A 17943-nucleotide genomic window follows, 5' to 3' on the forward strand; every position below is an offset into this window, starting at 1 on the left:
AGAGGGGGCTCAGGCCTCTGCTTTTCTACAGAGGCACCTTTAGAGGGGGCTCAGGCCTCCACTTTTCTACAGAGGCAGCTTTAGAGGGGGCTCAGGCTTCCACTTTTCTACAGATGCAGCTTTAGAGGGGGCTCAGGCCTTCACTTTTCTTGAAGAAAAAAATGGTTGATTATATAGGCTCTTACTGAAGCATGACCAGAGCAGGGCCCTCTCTTAGGCAGTCATTGGGTCCCCACTTGTGAAAATTTCTGGATCTGCTACTGTACTAGATGAATCTTTCTAAACAATAATACATAGGGTCTAATTACTACTGTCTGTTGTTAACATTTTGAAAAGTCAAAGGACAAAGTATTGCTCAAAGAGTCACATACTTTTGAACTTGAAATTTTCGGTTCCATGTCAAGATTGGGTCATAACAATTCCTGAAATAAGATTGTTTTTGCCTACAGAGACTTCAAGGTAATTTATCAAAGTTGGAATCCTATCCTTTTGAATTTCAATTGTTGCTTGTCATTGTTTTGGCCATGTTCCCAAAAACATATATATAGTTGATTGCTGCTTTTCCAAATAGTTATTCAATGGTCTGACACTTCCATTGGATGTAACAAAATTGGGATAGACATCTTTTTAAAATTCAATTGTTCAATGTCAAAGTTAAGGTTAAAGAGATTCTCATAATATATGTTTGCACAGAAACTTTACTTTACCAAAATTTACCTTTTGAAATTCGATTGTTCGGAATTCTGTGTTTGAGTTTTGGTCTCCAGATATTTCAACAAAAATATATTTGATTTTAGCTTTCCCCAATCATTATTGTTTGGAAAGAGACTTCAAGGACATTAACCAAATTTAGAGTCTCATCCTTTTGAAATTCAAGTGTTCCCTATCAAAGCTGTAGTCATAATGTCTCAAAAAATATATGGTTGCTAGGAAAATTTTCCAATTATTAGTGTTCTCAGACAATGTTGGAGACTTCCAGGTAATATACCATTATGGATTCACATTCTTTTGAAATTAAATTCTTCCATATCAAACTTTTGTTCATAACAATTCCCACTATATCTATTTACTAGATGTTCAAATCATTATTGTTCTATGAGACTTCCAGGAAATTTACCAAAATTTGGAATCACATCTTTTTGAAATTCAATTGTTCCATGTCAAGTTATGGTCATTATGTTTCCAAAAATATATATAGTTGCTAGGACATTGCCCAAAATATAGTTTTTAGACTTCCAGAAAATTTACCAAAACTTGGAATCATATTCTTTTGAAGTTCAATTGTTCCATGCCATAGTCAAGGTTATTATGTCTACAAAAATATATGGTTGCTGGGAGATTTTCCAAAATATAGTTCTCGGAGCCCTTCAGGAAACTTACAAATCTGGAATCACATTCTTTTGAAATTCAATTATTCCATAACAAAGTTAAGGTCATTTGAATTCCAAAAATAAATATTTGCTAGAAAACTTTGTTATTGTACTAAAAGACTTCCAGGAACATTAACAAAATGGAATCACACCCTTATGTTATCAACTTGTTCCATGTCAAAGTTTGAGTTATAATTTAATCATGAAATTCTCAAAATATGTTTGCTTAGTTGTCATTGTATTAATAGCTGCTTCTAAGTACTAATCAATATTGTTCTGAGAGACTTTCATAAATTTATCAAAATTGGAATCACATTCTTAACGTTCATGACCCCCTTTCATGTCAACATTTGGGTCATAATGTTTCCAATAATATAATGAGAGGGAGGACAGGGGGTACCCTTCTCCCTTCCCCCACCCCTCTTCTCCTTTCTCCATTAGAATAAAACATCTCCTTTTGAGATATTTTTTCTTGAAATATTAGAAAAATTTTTAAAAGGAGAGATATTTTATTTTTTCTCCTTTCTCCAACTTTTTCTCCTTTCTCCCAGCCTTCCTCTCCTTTCTCCTACCCCCTTTCTCCTAGTCTCCCTTACCCCTGTCCTCCCCCTCATATATGGTTGATTTGGGCTTTTCTCAATCTAGATTTATCATGTTGATATATAAAAAAAAACTTCCAGGAAATTTACCAAAACTGGAATTGCATCCTTTGAAATGATCCAATCCAGTTGTTACATAAAGAACCTTTGGACAACAATTGGGACAACAATTGGGAATCTTTTGGGAAATGTATTTGGAATGGAGTTAATTTGTTAGGCTTCCAACTTCAAGTTCCAAGTACAGATGTATCAAGTCCACGAGATAGACAACGACGTTTTAAACTGTAAATTTGAAGTATGTAGAACTTAGGACTAAGCACTTACAAATTACGATTCTAATATACTCATATTATTTACAAGTACATTGTTGTATAAATGTACATGTTGTATAATTCAACTTCCTCAAATTGCTATTTATACATGCAATTTTACAGCAAATCAATATTCCCTACACTCTGAAAAGAGGATCAAAGTCCGAGACACACTGCATTGCAGACGTTTCAGACAACCAATAAAAAAAGTCCAGAATTTCGAAGTGGTAGAACGGGTGAGGAGGGGAAAGCTCAGGAAGTGGAAACAGAGAGGGAAATGGACCAAAATTGGAAGGAAAGAGGGCTAGCTAATTCTCCTCAAAATTGTATTTTGTGAGAGAAAAAATAAAAATAAACTTCCCTTACGGAAAATACCACTCTTAATCGAAAATAATGTAAACGTCCCTATTGGAGAACGATATATGAAGTATATTTATCTGAAGTGACACTTATTGTTTTTCTTTAATCTTCAAATGAGTGTGCATAAAAAACAAATATAATAATTAATGTTCTGACGTTTTGTGAAAAAAACGGTTTGAAATTCAATTCCTAATTAATCTGTTGAGCCTTGAGGGTTAACATTTCATATATTTGAATAAATTTAAAGAGCCCTTCATTGACCATTATGAACCGAATAAACAGACTTAAATACAACATCGATATTTACCAGTTTTAGGTTATATTCCTTAGGCTGCATGCAAGGTCATAATATAGGACGTTATAATATAATTTATGCAGACAAGATAAATTGTATTCCTAATCAATATGGAATGAAATGTTTTAGAATTTTGTTATAAAGTCATCGATCAGGATTGCTACTCACCCAAAATTTAGTAGAATCTTGATCAAAAGGACTAATACTAATCAAAAACAGAATTCCGTTTAACGTAAAATCCGGAAGAAAATGTTGATTTTCATAATACACACAGATCAATGTCTCTCTCCAGTCAGTCAAGAGTTATCCTTTGCCCCCGACTGTAGAAGGAAACAAATAATTTGAATTCACCTGGTCATTCTGAGTCAGTCCACAACAAATGTCTGTAGGGGGATAGCAGTAACAAGTGACTAAATAGCTGATTAAAAGAAGATGTAATTTTATTATAATTGCTAACGTAATGTGGTATAATGTGTGTTTGTAAAGTACATGTCATGACATTTTATATTTATAATAAATGTACTCCTTTATTATCAATTTAAAATGGAAAAAGGTAATTCAATATTGAATGTCCCCGATTTAAATATCTCCTTATCAGATCTTTAAAATAGAATTTCCCCGTGTGATAAGTACCAATGTCTTCAAAAGTGGTCACGTCCTATAATTTAAAAGAATGTCATGGGTTTTACATAGTGGTCACGTTCTATAATTTAAGAATGTCATGTGATTTACATGTACCCGGTTCCTGGCAAGTGGCTGATGATTATGATGAGAGTTATTAATCTCTACCCCCATCCCCACCCCACCCCACCCCCTAAAAAAAAGAATCTTACACAATTCAGATCGCATGCTAGCTCATAATGTTGTCAGAAAAAACGTGTCCTGTTTGTTTTACAATGATTGTTTATTTAATGTACTATATCTTCGTAGTAAATAAAACGTGTATGTTTGCCTTGACCCTGCATATGGGTGTAAAGATCAGGATAAAATAATAAGAGATAATGTTTAATAAAAACAAGTATTTTCCTGTTGAACATTGAACACAAATGTTGAACTGTGGAGTAATTAAATCCTGGTTTTCAACCCTTGAACGGTAATTTAAAATCATACGATAGGTAAAAATGGTATTGGGGATATTGGACTCTCACGAACTTCTATGATTTAGGATTTAAATCATAACTATCAAACCATAACACATAATTTCATTGTAGCAATCTGGAACCCTATATTCTTCAATTAAACAATCGTCAATAAGAAATTAACATATATATATATATGTTCATTGTCATGATTGCAGTAAACATTTATAACAAACCATGCAGATCGGGGCCTAAAAAAAGATAGTTTTTGTGCATGCATTCAAGTGTTTATTGGTATCAAATTCAAATTACAAACTACCCATTAAAGTTTATACATATCAAAATTAAATCGATTGTGTATTAAGATTAAGGTAGACTTTCGTTTATAGGTAAGTAGTATAAAAAATCGATTAAACTAAAGCGTCGTGTTGCTAAGAAACCAAAGAATATCGGATATAACTTTCAAGGAAATTTATGAGACCCGAGAACCATCATACTCTTCTATCACTACACTAAACACGATAATTATATAATATGTACATGTGCACATGCCGGTGTCATTTGTGTGCTTTTTTTAAACAGTCAAATATGGCATGCATTGAATAAATGGTCACACTTGCTTTCACATTATAAAGCCGCCATGGCACAGGTCACGGTTCAAAAATTAATCTATAACAAATATATTTATGAAAATTATTTGTTTACTTACTTTTATGAAGAGTAATCTATCCAGGATAACTATATTCTCTACATAAACTGATAAACAGTTAACAAAGAAATGACTTGCTTCAACCGACCTAAATTCCGCACCCTATTTTCATCGTAAAAAGTAAAGGCCTTCGAGTAGTAAGTTCCGAGTCGAACGGTAAAACATCAGTAAATCTATACCACGGACTCCGTCGTTTAAAGCTCTAAATTACAATCAGACATGTTTGTTTACACGTCTAATCCTGACCACTAGCTATTTAAAGGTATTCTTCCATTTACCTGTTACACAAGAATGGTTTTAAATGGTTACATCACATTCTACACAATCAGATAACTAGAGACACAGTCATTTGGGTTTTTGGGTTGATGACCTATTTTACGTTCATGCGCTTCGAATGAGGATGTAGTGGAGGATGTAGTTTTCAACATCGTCATGATTGTACAATGGAAGCTGTTGAACCATAGCTTTAGGTCCGCGAATTATCTGCATTAAATTATGCCACAAGGTTTATAAGAGCAAATGGTTGATGTCTAATGATTGTATACAGTGGCGGATCTAGAAATTTTCATAAGTGGGGCCCGCTCCCGTTGCGCTTCAGTGATTCCCTATATAATCAACCAAATATTTTCTTAAAAAGGGGGGGCAGGCCCCCTGCCCCCTAAATCCGCCTCTGGTATAGCATGTACATGTCGGCTTTACACGTGCAGTGGAGGATCCAAAAGGGGGTTCCGGATAACCCCCCTTTTTTGACGATCAATGTATTTGAAGGGGACATATAGGATAGTTAGAACCCCTTTTCAAAATAGCTGGATCCGCCTCTGACCGAAATGAAAGAATACCTTTAAATAGCTAGTGTAGGCTTAATTTTGTTACATATAGATTCTTTTCCAGTCATATTATTTTATAAAGTCGTAGATAAAAGTGTGAATGGTCGAGTTAAATTTTGTAATACCTGAAAGGGCCCTGTGATTATGAAATAAAGAATTTGAATTTGAATTAATGCATCATTATTTTATTTTATTTTTCATATTACGTTTTAAAATTATCAGTACACGTCATGGTACAGGACTATATGAATTGATAGATTAAAAAAAAAATAAAATGCATGGAACTTGACTCAGTGTACAAACAGAAATTTTCAATACTTGCAAAACTAGAAATTGCATGATATTTGCCCTAGATGAAACTGAATTTCAAGAAACATTTTTTAAATACTAGTAATTTCTGAGAAATATTATGAAAGACATTATGAAATATTTTGGTATTACTAAAAAAAAAATCTGACACTGTATGACATGTTCAAGCCTTTCAATATTGTAGCTGTTTTGATTTTATATTAAAGATTTTATATAAACATTTGCATAATGTATATTGCTTTTTTGTTGTTGAATGTGCATTCAAGTTGTATTCAGGTATTTATTTTTTTTTCCATTTTAACTCAGACCTGTATGTTATTACTTTCTTATTACATTAAGATTTTTTTAAATTTATAATTGATAATTGTGGTGACGTGAATGTCTGTTACAAACCTTGGTATGTATCTTTTTCCCCAGGTATACTACCGATATTTTTAGCTTCTATTTTTTCAATCGTTATATTTGATTTGATCTACAACATGCATTTTTCAGCATAAGGACATGGGTAATATACTGCACATGGTTATGAACTATCATGAAACTAATCTTGGTTTCTACGATAAAATTTAATACACTAAATGCTTTATGTACTCGTTCAAAAAAAAACTATGCTTTTTATTTTTCGAAGCTTTTAGCCTACGAATTCTTTAAAATGCATGATATGACTGTTGTATGGCATGTATCTATGGACATATGTATGCTTTTAAAGTGTAAATGTGTATCTGCATTGTGCATGATATGTTTTATGCATGCATGTAAATCTGTAATATATATCTATTTAACTTTTTGTGCATGGATTATATACGGACTTGTCGGGTTTAAACCATCGATGAGCTTATGTTATACTGTTATGTGTTTACTAACTCTATTTAAATTAAAAACCAATTCTTCAGAGAACAACCGAAGGTCTTTCCACCTCGATAATAAGAATGAAATTTAAAAAACGATGTTATAAAATGTCACTCCTTGTTGATGTTATTTGGTTCTTCAAAATGATATAAAAAATAAGACTAATAGGTATATGCAGAAGACTTGAAATAATTTTTAGCAGAGGTCAAAATCTAGAATGTCAAATTGACCTTTGACCTTGACCTCAATTTCAAGGTCATAGGTCAGTGATCTCAAATCAAAAGACCCCAGGTCAATCATTTATATGGTTGTAGAGACATACTGATTTCAAATACATAAGGGAGAACACTCCAATAAGGGTTAACCAAAACACTTCGACTGAATAGATTGAAGTCGCACCTTTTTGTAAACAGCAATTTGGCAAACAAATCATATCATTTACTGTAACAGTTTCTTTTGAATAACGATAACAAGCAAAATATAACATGACCTTGACCTTCGACCTTGATCTCAATTTCAAGGTCATAGGTCAGTGAACACAAAACGGAAGTTCGGAGGTCAATCATTTGTATGGTTGTGGAGAAATACTGATTTGAAATACATAAGGGGAGAAAACTCCTATAAGGGTAAACCAAAACACTTTGACTGAAATAGGTTGAAGTTGCGCCTTATTGTAAACAGTTATTTGGCAAACACATCATATCATTTACTGTCACAGTTTCTGTAGTATAACGATAACAAGCAAAATTCAAAATTTAGAACATGACCTTGACCTTTGACCTTGACCTTAATTTCCTTCAAATGGACCAAGGACTTCATATCAAAAGACTGTAGGCCTCTACGACTTATAACGTATGAATTGATCCAACAAATCGCCGATCTTAAATTTTCAAAGGTAAATAACTCCCATAAGATGTCTTCCGATCACTAAAGTAAAAAAAAACAAACATTCTCAAGAGTAGACGAACAATTTGGTGAAAACAGTTTGCTAAAATCTTTTACGGTTTTAGAGATATAGCGATAACAAGAAAAAAGGAAACGCAGGGAGAAAAAAAATAAGCAGAAAAAAACCAAAAGGTCTTTCCACGAAAAGTGGAAAGACCTAATAAAGCTTTTAATTTGAATACAAATAGACAGGAAATAAGAATAAGTTTAATTTCTAATCGGATTAGAAAATTATATAGGACGTATAAATAAACTAACCATGTTAGTTACAAGTTCCTGGCTAACTTGTCCATGGGAATTTAATGTATCATTAATTGGGAAAATTCTCCTATTTAGAGCTTGTTATATTGTTTGAACACTTTTCTATGGTTGAACAGACCTATATTTGATGAACATATATATGATATATATCGTTTTAGGAAGAGTATTTGCAACTGATGATAGCAGTCGATAAAAGGCAAAATTTCCTGATCTGCTGGGCATGGAATTTTTGTTTCTCAGGACTGGTATTTCGCGCACACCTTCTCCCGAGTATATCATTCTGTTTAATTGTACTCGAGATTGTACTGAACTTGAAGCTAGATTCTAAAGTTAAACATTTAAAACAGTGTGGCTGTGGCCATTGATTGACAACCTAAATTATCCCATTGACTGGGACAGATTAAGTGTACGTTTGTCTGTAACGATCACTGTTCACTTCTTACTTATTATAGAATTTAAACTGTGGGGTCACCAAAGGTTTTTAACGCCTTTAATAATTAAAAAATCGTAAAATTAATCAGGAATAACCTTTAGGTTTTGATTTATATTATTGATATAAATCAAAACATCGTGTTATTCCTTCCTGATTAATTTTTCGAATTACTTTATTTAGGTTTTGAGAACCTTTGGTGACCCCACAGTTTCAATGTCTTTAAAAAGTACATAGTGAGCAGTGATCGTTACAGACAAACCTTCACCTAATTTGTCCCAGTCAATGGGATAATTTAGATCGTCAATCAATGGCCACAGCCACACTGTTTTGAATATGATTCTATTTATCTCGCATCAAAAAGGTTGACAGAGTTATATAAAGGTAATTATTCATAAAATCATGTTAGTCTAAAAAGTACAGTTTTTTAATGTTTGCATCACACTCGGACGGTCGAGTGTTTTATGTCGAATACTTCAGACTAGTATACTCAAGCAAAATTACCAGCGTGACATTTATTTGTTTGTCAATATATATCCCACACTCTTGTTTGTTTATCAAGGCATAACTGTCACTCACGAAATAGAAATTTCTTCAAAATATATAGTTAAATATAGTGGAATACTTGAAGGGTATATAGAATATAGAATATTGTTAAAAATTGAAATAGATATTATGGCATTGTTCTTAACAACGTTTCTACTTCTGGTAGGCGGAACAAATACAGGTTGTTGACATTTATTACAATTTTAAAGAAAATAAGTGAAAATTCGAGATCAGATGAATTTCCATCAGAACATTGTTCTTTGCATTTTCTAGATGCTAAATATAAGGAGCTGTTATGTCCACTATAAATTATGTCAAGTTTCACTAATGCAGATCGGGGATTATCTCCAAATGGTTCATACTATTCCATTTAGGATATAATTATTGCCCAGATGGGATACTAGTCATGATACATTTTCATATATTTTCATCTCATAGTGACATTTTGCGCCTTTCCTAAGTCAGGATTCTTGTATGATTTTTAGTTTTGGTTTTGGTTTCTATGGCCTCCATGATCAGAGGCGGATTTAGAGGCCCCCTGGGTCCCCCTTTTTGGGGAAAAAATTTGGTTGCGTATATAGGGAACCACTGAAGCGTGACTGGAGCGGGCCCCCTCTTAGGTCAGTCAGTGGGCCCCCACTTATGAAAATATCTGGATCCGCCACTGATGATCATTGAACTAGTACACATTTTTGTGTAGAGGCTAACTGAAGCACGCCTTCGGGTGCGGGATATTCCCGCTGTGTTGACCCATGCATTGGTGGTCTTGGCTATTTTTTACTCTTTGGTCAGGTAGCTGTCTCTTTGACGCATTCCCCATTTCCATTCGAAATTTTATCAATGTATATTATGTCTGATTTTTTCAATTACGGTAATATTGAAAAACGAATTTGTAAAGGTCAATAGCAGCAACTTTTGGTTAGAAAATTTTCAAGAAAATGAATAAGTTGCTAGAATGATTCTTGTAAAAATTAACATATTCTTAGGCACCCTCAAACTCAAACAATCCAGTATTCCAAAAAGCTGCCTTTTATATTATCAATTGCACTTTCAATATTTTTCCTTGAAACAAAAAAAAATATCTTGTTATCAATATGATACTCTAACCGACTAATTGTGAGATAATTCACAACCTGTAAAATGCACCCAAATTATCTTACTGATAGGGATTTACAGATTGACACCAGTTATCATGTACACAATTTGATTACAGTAAATGTATCAGATACATTTATCTTCCTTTATATCAATGGAATCTATCTATTAAACTACATAAACAATTGCATTATGAATCGTGTATAGGTTTCAAATTTGTAGTAACATACAAGGACTAGACACTCGCTCATTGAAGCATTTGGTTAGTTATGCATTGGTTCCCCTTTATATATTCATACGCCACACCAAAGACATACAGAAAGGCACTGTCTGTTCATCTTTTGTGAAGGAGGCATGCAGTTTTTTAAGTGTATTTTCTCTACATTTTAAAGTATAATGATTTGTTTCAAAAGTGCAGTAAAAAAGTTTACCTCCATTAAAAATAGGGGGGTTATACAACTTCGTGTTTCAATTTCCTTAAAGGTCCTGAAGTTTTCAACATCAGAATTTGTTATTAGATAGGGGGAGTTAATCCGCATGATAAAATTTGCAATAGTACCTGTTTTGTCGAGTGCTGTAAGAAAACGAGAACGATTATTTCCGATGATGGTCCTATCTTCTCAAAGTATCCTAGAAAAGCAATTTGTCTGCTGGTTTACTTTTCATATAAAACGAAGAGATTGTAAAGGTGAATTGTCTATAGAAAATACAGTACATCATCACAAGCACACGTTGGGGTATTCATGTTTAATATCTGATACGAGCGAATTACTGAGGGTCAAGGTTCAAATCACAGGCCGTGGTCAGCTGATTTCTGTATGGACAATGTTTAATCGCTCCTGCAAATATTGTGAATTCTAAATCTCCACTGTTTCGCGCGTTCTCTGCGTGTCCGATACTGAATACTAGTATATTGTATCAAGAAAACGATCTGGTAAACAATTGTAAGTTAGTATATTCAAAAATTACAAGAGAAGGGATATGTCTGTACATAAAAAGTAGTTTAAAAAATAATGAAATACGTATGATATTTTAAAAAGATTATATAGGGTCATAACATGCAGTTACCAATCACTAGTATAATATGTCTCTGATGTAGCAAGCGATTTGAATAGCAGGCTTTAATATGAGTTACAGCCGATTTCATTGAGTGTGTAGGCAAAGGTAGTATATTTGGTTAGCTTGCTTGCAAGCTGAACCGTGAAGTTATTACTAGGTAAGGTATACTACCCTCCTTGCGTAGTAACATAGCCCCTACAAACAGATAGATTGGTTATCTATCGGACTAGTCTACTCTTAAAGAAGGATAGTTTACCAAACTTATAATGATTTCACGGTTCAGCTAGCAATCAAGCTAACCAAATAGGTTGGGTCCTACTAAAATGCGCCCGGGAGCGCCCGGGTAAAAGAAAAAGCGCCCAGAGAAGAAAATATAGCGCCCGGGGAACAGAAAAAGCGCCCGTGGAAAATATATTTATATTTTATTGGCATGAGACACCTTTGTTAAGTTATGAAAATTGATTTATTTTTTTATTTTAGACAAGTAATTTGCCAATTCAGATAATATATACGTTTGTAATAAAGCACAAAAACAAGTATGAATATTTCAATTTTAACAATAATATATAAATACTATTCCGAAAGACTGATAATAATGGATCACAGTTTATGCGGAAGATTTATAACATGTAAGACATCAAAAGACATGTTTTTCAAAAACGATATGTACCGTAGTTAAAACAAGGGGGTAAAAAGCAGAAGTTTGGTTTAAATTTAAGTCTAAGCATTAAAACCCTGATAACCATAACCATTGAAACAGTTTTAGTTTTATAAAAAGATACAATAAATCTATCTCAGCATCTGTATAAAAAAGTGTTCACCATGCCGTTGCGAAAATATTAGACCTCAGGCACCGATTATTTTTAGTAACAAAATATACATTTTGATCGAAATCTAAAATGTACAACAACACTTTAGATGTAGCATCGTGACATATCCCCATTTATATTAAGGACAAAACAAGCAATGATTAGTTATTTTTTAAGGAAAAAAAATATTGTTATAAAATATTATTATTTTCTTCTCCCGGGCGCTAATTTTCTTCTCCGGGTGCTAATTTTCCTTCTCCGGGCGCTTTTTCTTTTCCCCGGGCACTTTTCTTTTCCCGGGCGCTCCCGGGCGCTTTTTAGTAGGACCGAATATATTACCTTTGCCAGATCGTTTTCTTGATACAATATACTAGTACTCGGCAAGCAAGCTAACCAAATATACTACCTTTAACTACACACTCAATAAAATCGGCTGTAATGTTTGGTGTAAAAACTGGTTTGAGTTGTTGTTGGAATGCATTCCTCGAAAGACTTATTTTTCTACTGGCTATATAGAATGAAATTCAAAACAGTGTGGCTGTGGCCATTGATTGACACATTAAATTCATCCATTGACTGGGACAATTTACGTGAACGTTTGTCTGTAACGACCACTGTTCACGACGTACCTACGATAGACAATTAAAACTGTAGGGTCACCAAAGGTTTCTTAACGCCTTTAATTATAAAATAATTCAAAAAAATAATCAGGAATAACCTTTATGATTTGATTTATATAATTGAATATTAAATCAAAACATCGTGTTATTTCTGATTAGTTTTTCGAATTACTTTATTAAGGTGTTGAGAACCTTCGGTGACCCCATAGTTTAAGTGTCTTTAAAAAGTACATAGTGAACAGTGGTCGTTACATACAAACGTTCACCTAAATTGTCCCAGTCAATGGATGAATTTAATGTGTCAATCAATGGCCACAGCCACACTGTTTTGAATTTCATTCTATATATGTCACTGTCTTGCTAGATAAGTGTCCAAGAAAACAAATATAAACAAAATTATATAACACTTCGACTACAAGTCACAACATCCAGAACGCAAATTCAAACGGACCTTTTAATTTAAAACAGTTAATGCGAATACACCAAGATTACCGCAAAATATCAAGTTTGAACAAAAACCAACTCGACTCATTCTAAAAACTGTTTATCTGTGTTGTATGAACAAAATCCCTTATTTTATCAATCTTAAATTAAACAGAACAAACTTTGAAATCTTTATATTCTTTAAAAAAACATGTGTATATTGAAAGTTCACGTGACAATGTGCAGACCGGTCGTCACGCATGAAGACGAAGATGAAGACTGGCGATTTTGATAAACAAAAATTGAAAACAAAGGTATATTTTTTTATGTGCATGGAGAAAGTGGATATATGTTTTTTTTTACTTAAGAATTGAATGCTTCTTTCTGTAACTTTATTGGGGTGTAAAAGCGTTGACCGAAGTACATGCGCTTCATTCTAAAAATGTGCGCACGGTCAACGCTTTTACAACCCTATGAAGTTACAAAAAGAAGCATTCAATACTTATAATTACTTTTTTTAGCTAGGATCATGAAAACACGAATTTTATCAATTTGTTATTTAATTTACTTGTGCACTTTATTGTGGGACCTCGTGTTATCATGAATGAAAAGTTTTATTGAGTAATGCAATTGCTTAAGGAATAACACGTGATGTGTAGTTAGCCAATCAGAATAACGTATTGTAGTGTACATCTAATGTAATTATAAACAAATGTTAGGTACTTTTCATGGCAGAATAACCGCAAACATTAAACATTCTTTCTTTATAACATTTCCATTTAGCCTGAAATAACGTTACATTAGCATATATATCTGTACTTTTTTCATGTGCAGTTGAATTATTTTTGAGAATAATATTAATATCAATGAAAACAATGGCAATCGTATCCCTCAGAGAAAAATCATGCTCTTTGATTTATAATATATAAAAACAACCAAGGTCATCTACCAAGTTTTTCTATATGAAAAACCTTTTCAAGTAGATTTTTTAAGACCTAGTAAAATTTATGTACGAACCTTTCTTAAAGGCCCGTATATATTTCACAACCATATATATCAGGTATAATTAAAGTTGGGTGTAACCATTGCGGTAAACATTTTTTAGTTGCTAATCAACTTATATGGAAATCAATACTTCTATATTTCAATATTACACGCTTTTCTGTCTAGTTCTTACCGTTTTACTCTATTTTATATATAAAATCCATTGTGGACAAAGATGATCAGTCAAAGTGTTTGCCTCAATATGAATTCATCTACACTTAATATTTCTTTATTCATGTGCAAATACATACAGATTCATGGACACCATTAAGTGCATACTAAAAAAAAATATATACATTTTTTAAGAGAATTGATTTCCAAATTCCACGGTTTACGATACAATAAAATTGAGAATGGAATGTGCCAAAGAGACAACAACCCGACCAAAGAAAAAAACAACAGCAGAAGGTCACCAACAGGTCTTCAATGTAGCGAGAAATTCTCGCATCCGGAGGCATCCTTCAGCTGGCCCCTAAACAAATATATATTAGTTCAGTGATAATGAACGCATATAGCAGAGCATCTTGTAATTTAAAATTAGATTTTGAACAGTGTCACCAACAAAAGGCATACAATATACTATAAAAAATTGATATGTATCAAGACAATTGCTAGTAGTAATAAGTACAAGTTATATAACAACACCAACACATGTTACCGGAACTCTTATCTTTTTTTCACTATAGAAACAGATAGCTTGTAAAGGAAATAAAAGCGTTGTCTGGGATTTATTGATTAATTGATTGATTTGTGCTTAACGCCAAATTCAGCACATTTTGGTCAGAAAACTTTTACTCTGTTCCTGAGAGTACAAAACACGAAATTCAGTATTTTGATAGGTTGATTTCGGAGTCTTGAGTAGATATCGTATTCAAAAGATTAATGACCATAGGCGGATCCAAGGGGGGAGGTTTGGTCCGGTCCCCCCTTTCATGGGAAAAATTTGGTTGATTATATAGGGAATCACTGAAGCGTGACTGGAGCGGCCCCTCTTACACAAAGTTCTGGATACGGCACTGATGACTCACTGCAAGGTCAATAACTTCTTTAGGAACACAATTAAGTCCTCTCAGGAGTTGCACCTTTGATTACCTCTGATTACTGAGAGCATGTTATTTTTATACAGGTGTCACCAAATAAAAAGCTATAGTTACTAAACAAACTATTTGCCATACCACTGTTTTTTATACTCCCGAACATAAAAACTAACTCTTAAAGAAAGGGTCCTATCTATCTATGCCAAAATCGATGTCATTATAAATGGTACAAACAAAATCTCAAACTGGGGTCTATTTAAGCTACAGTCAGGACCAAATGAAATCCCGACACGCATAATCAAACAATTAGCACCAGAAAATACACCACACCTCACTCCCATTTGTAAACCATCGTTGTTCGGAGGGGAGGTGTTATCAAAATGGCGAAAGCAAACGCTACAATGGCAACACAAAGAGAAATACATACATGGAAAGGTGTGTCGGTATGCCGTTCTAGCATACTTGTATACTTAAAATGAAAAATAAGTTTAAGGCTTCATTATTCTTCTGCATCGTCCTCGGTTCGATACCCGGTCGGGTCAGTGAGATCAAAAGCTAGTCGGCCCAGAGGTCAAATAATTTGTTAGGGTAGGGTGACATGTCTTCCTGTCAGTGCTGACTTTTATTTTTGCTGTTAACTGCCAAGTTATAAAAATGTAAAAGGCAAAAATGGTCAGCATGAATCGACTTACAAATAAATCGATGTAGTCGAAATAGTTATACGGTTTCTTATTTGAGTAATTTCCTTCAAATGATGATTTCAATCCATATTTTGCATTAGGTGGAATTTATAAATATAGGTAGTTCGAAATTTCTATTAAAAGCAAAAATGATCAGCGCGAAGTAAAAACTACTAATCAGTCAAATGATCGAAATCGCCAGTCGACACCCCCTTAGATTACGTTTTTTTTTTTGTTTTTTTTTTAACTAATTCTACTTGTGTTTTACGTTTATTCTAAAACGCAAAGAATAGATCCAATTGGAACTTTAAACAGATGAAAATATCATCAAAACAATATCTAAAAATAAGTCTATATAGTACAATATAAATGAAATTTTCCACACAATAGTTGCAAGGGGAGGATCCAGTCATTTAAAAAAGGGGGTTCCCAACCCAGGACAAAAGGGGGGGTTCCAACTATATGTCCCCATTCAAATGCATTGATCGGCCAAAAAAGGGGGGTTCCAACCTCCGGACCCCCCCCCCCCCCCTGGATCCGCCAATGGTTGCTAGGTCTTAATCACAATTTAACCCATTGTTTGTCTGACTCCATTATCGTAAAAAACAATAGGAATATAGACGACAGAAACTGTCCAGCCGAGAAATTCATAATTTTAAGATACCATTGCCAAGGTTGTTATGAAGGAAATAAAAACTTTCATCTCCAACAAGATGGCATCCCCACATGCACTTGTCTCTACAATGACAATAGAAAAACAAACTATATACGTGCTACGTACGTGCTACGTTAAGGTTATTTGTTTTACAGAGACAGGTACTTATGTTTATAACGACCTGCTTACAAGACTTAGTGTTATTTTTTTCTATCTTATTTCTGACTAGAAGTCATCATTTATTTATGAATGTTATGATAGAACGAATGAATCTTTTTCTATGTAAGGATACAAGACAATATTGCACAACCGAATAGTAAAAAAAGTACAAGGACAATACGTGGTTCTATACTTGCAGATTTTTTAGAAAAAAAGGACTAGAAAAATGAAATTTAGGACCATAACTATGAATACAAAATAACGTGCCAATGTCCTTTCTCTATAGTATTTAAAGGGGGTACCTATGCTGATCATATCAAACTCGTTTATACGCAAGCTTTATTTCTAACACAATGATCAATTAGGACCGGTTCGGATCCAAACTTTCTGGGGTATGGCTTCATTATTATCCTGTTATAAATATTTTTATAAAGCAACATTCAAATCAATATAAATGGAGAATAATTCAGATGCGGATTTAGGGTTGGCATGGGTCCGACACTCTTATATGGAGCTTCATAAATAATAAAAGCATGGACTTTTTATAAGTATCACTATAAGCATTGGCTTGCATGACCCCCTTATTGAGTTTTTATATGAAAAATCCTTATCATCCCTGCAACTGCAATTAAAAATCTTTCATTTTTTTACAGGGATAATTTTGAATATATTATGAAAAACAGAGGCGGATCCAGAAATTTCATAAAGGGAGGGGCACTGACTGACCAAGAGAGGGCCCGCACTAGTCATGTTTCAGTGATTCCCTAAATAATCAACAAAATGTTACCCCCCCCCCCTAAATTTGCATCTGGAAAATGATGTGTTTAAATGTTTCTTACCTTGGATATCTATTCAGATTTATAGCAGAACAATATAGACTGCTAGTAATCCACTATCAATATACAATCATCCTGACCATCGTACACTTAACTATAAACAATACATGAATGTCCAATGTAATGAAGAGGCATCACGCATTGTTGATAAATCCTCACGTGTAAATCTGATACTAATTGTAAACGTCAGCGGCGCAAGAGGAAACATATGTTCGATATATCATAGACTAACATTCTGATCGAATGGGAACGAATTTTATACAATGAACCTTGAGTAGTGAGAATTTGAATAATAACACCTTAAAAAATATCTCTGAAGGGTCTTTGAATGCTTAATGTGTCAAATTACTATGTCTGAGCATTCGAAAAATAAAATAGCCTGTTTCGATATTGACTTCAAACTTTTAAAATGTCAATAAAACTGTTAAAAGAGAATCTCAAAATGCTTATAACGGCAATGGTTTGCTTTGGCAATTTTTTTTTTATTATTTCACCTGAGGCTTTGTAGAAAACCTTCCATACATTAAAAATTTAAACATGTAAATTTCCAATGATAAGCATTTCAAGTAGTCTCTAAGCGGCGTCTCGTGTTTTTCTTCCCTCTTGTTTGATATAAAAAAAAAGGCGAAAGATACC

General features: G+C 33.5%; 1 protein-coding gene across 3 annotated transcripts in view; it reads right to left on the reverse strand.

Annotated features, from left to right (window-relative positions):
* Window positions 1-10563, reverse strand: part of LOC143062929 (ceramide synthase 5-like) — a 43262-nt gene extending 32699 nt beyond the window's left edge. The window contains exon 1 of one of the 3 annotated variants that reach the window (XM_076234768.1): window positions 10545-10563. The gene's annotated coding sequence lies outside the window, so the exon portion shown is untranslated. Of the gene's footprint in view, window positions 1-3103; window positions 3234-4723; window positions 4975-10544 lie in introns of those variants that run through there. The other 2 variants (XM_076234766.1, XM_076234767.1) reach the window with 2 other exon arrangements.
* Window positions 10564-17943: the final 7380 nt, after the last annotated feature.

This window comes from Mytilus galloprovincialis, chromosome 2 (assembly GCF_965363235.1).
Source record: "Mytilus galloprovincialis chromosome 2, xbMytGall1.hap1.1, whole genome shotgun sequence".
Lineage (NCBI taxonomy): Eukaryota > Metazoa > Mollusca > Bivalvia > Mytilida > Mytilidae > Mytilus > Mytilus galloprovincialis.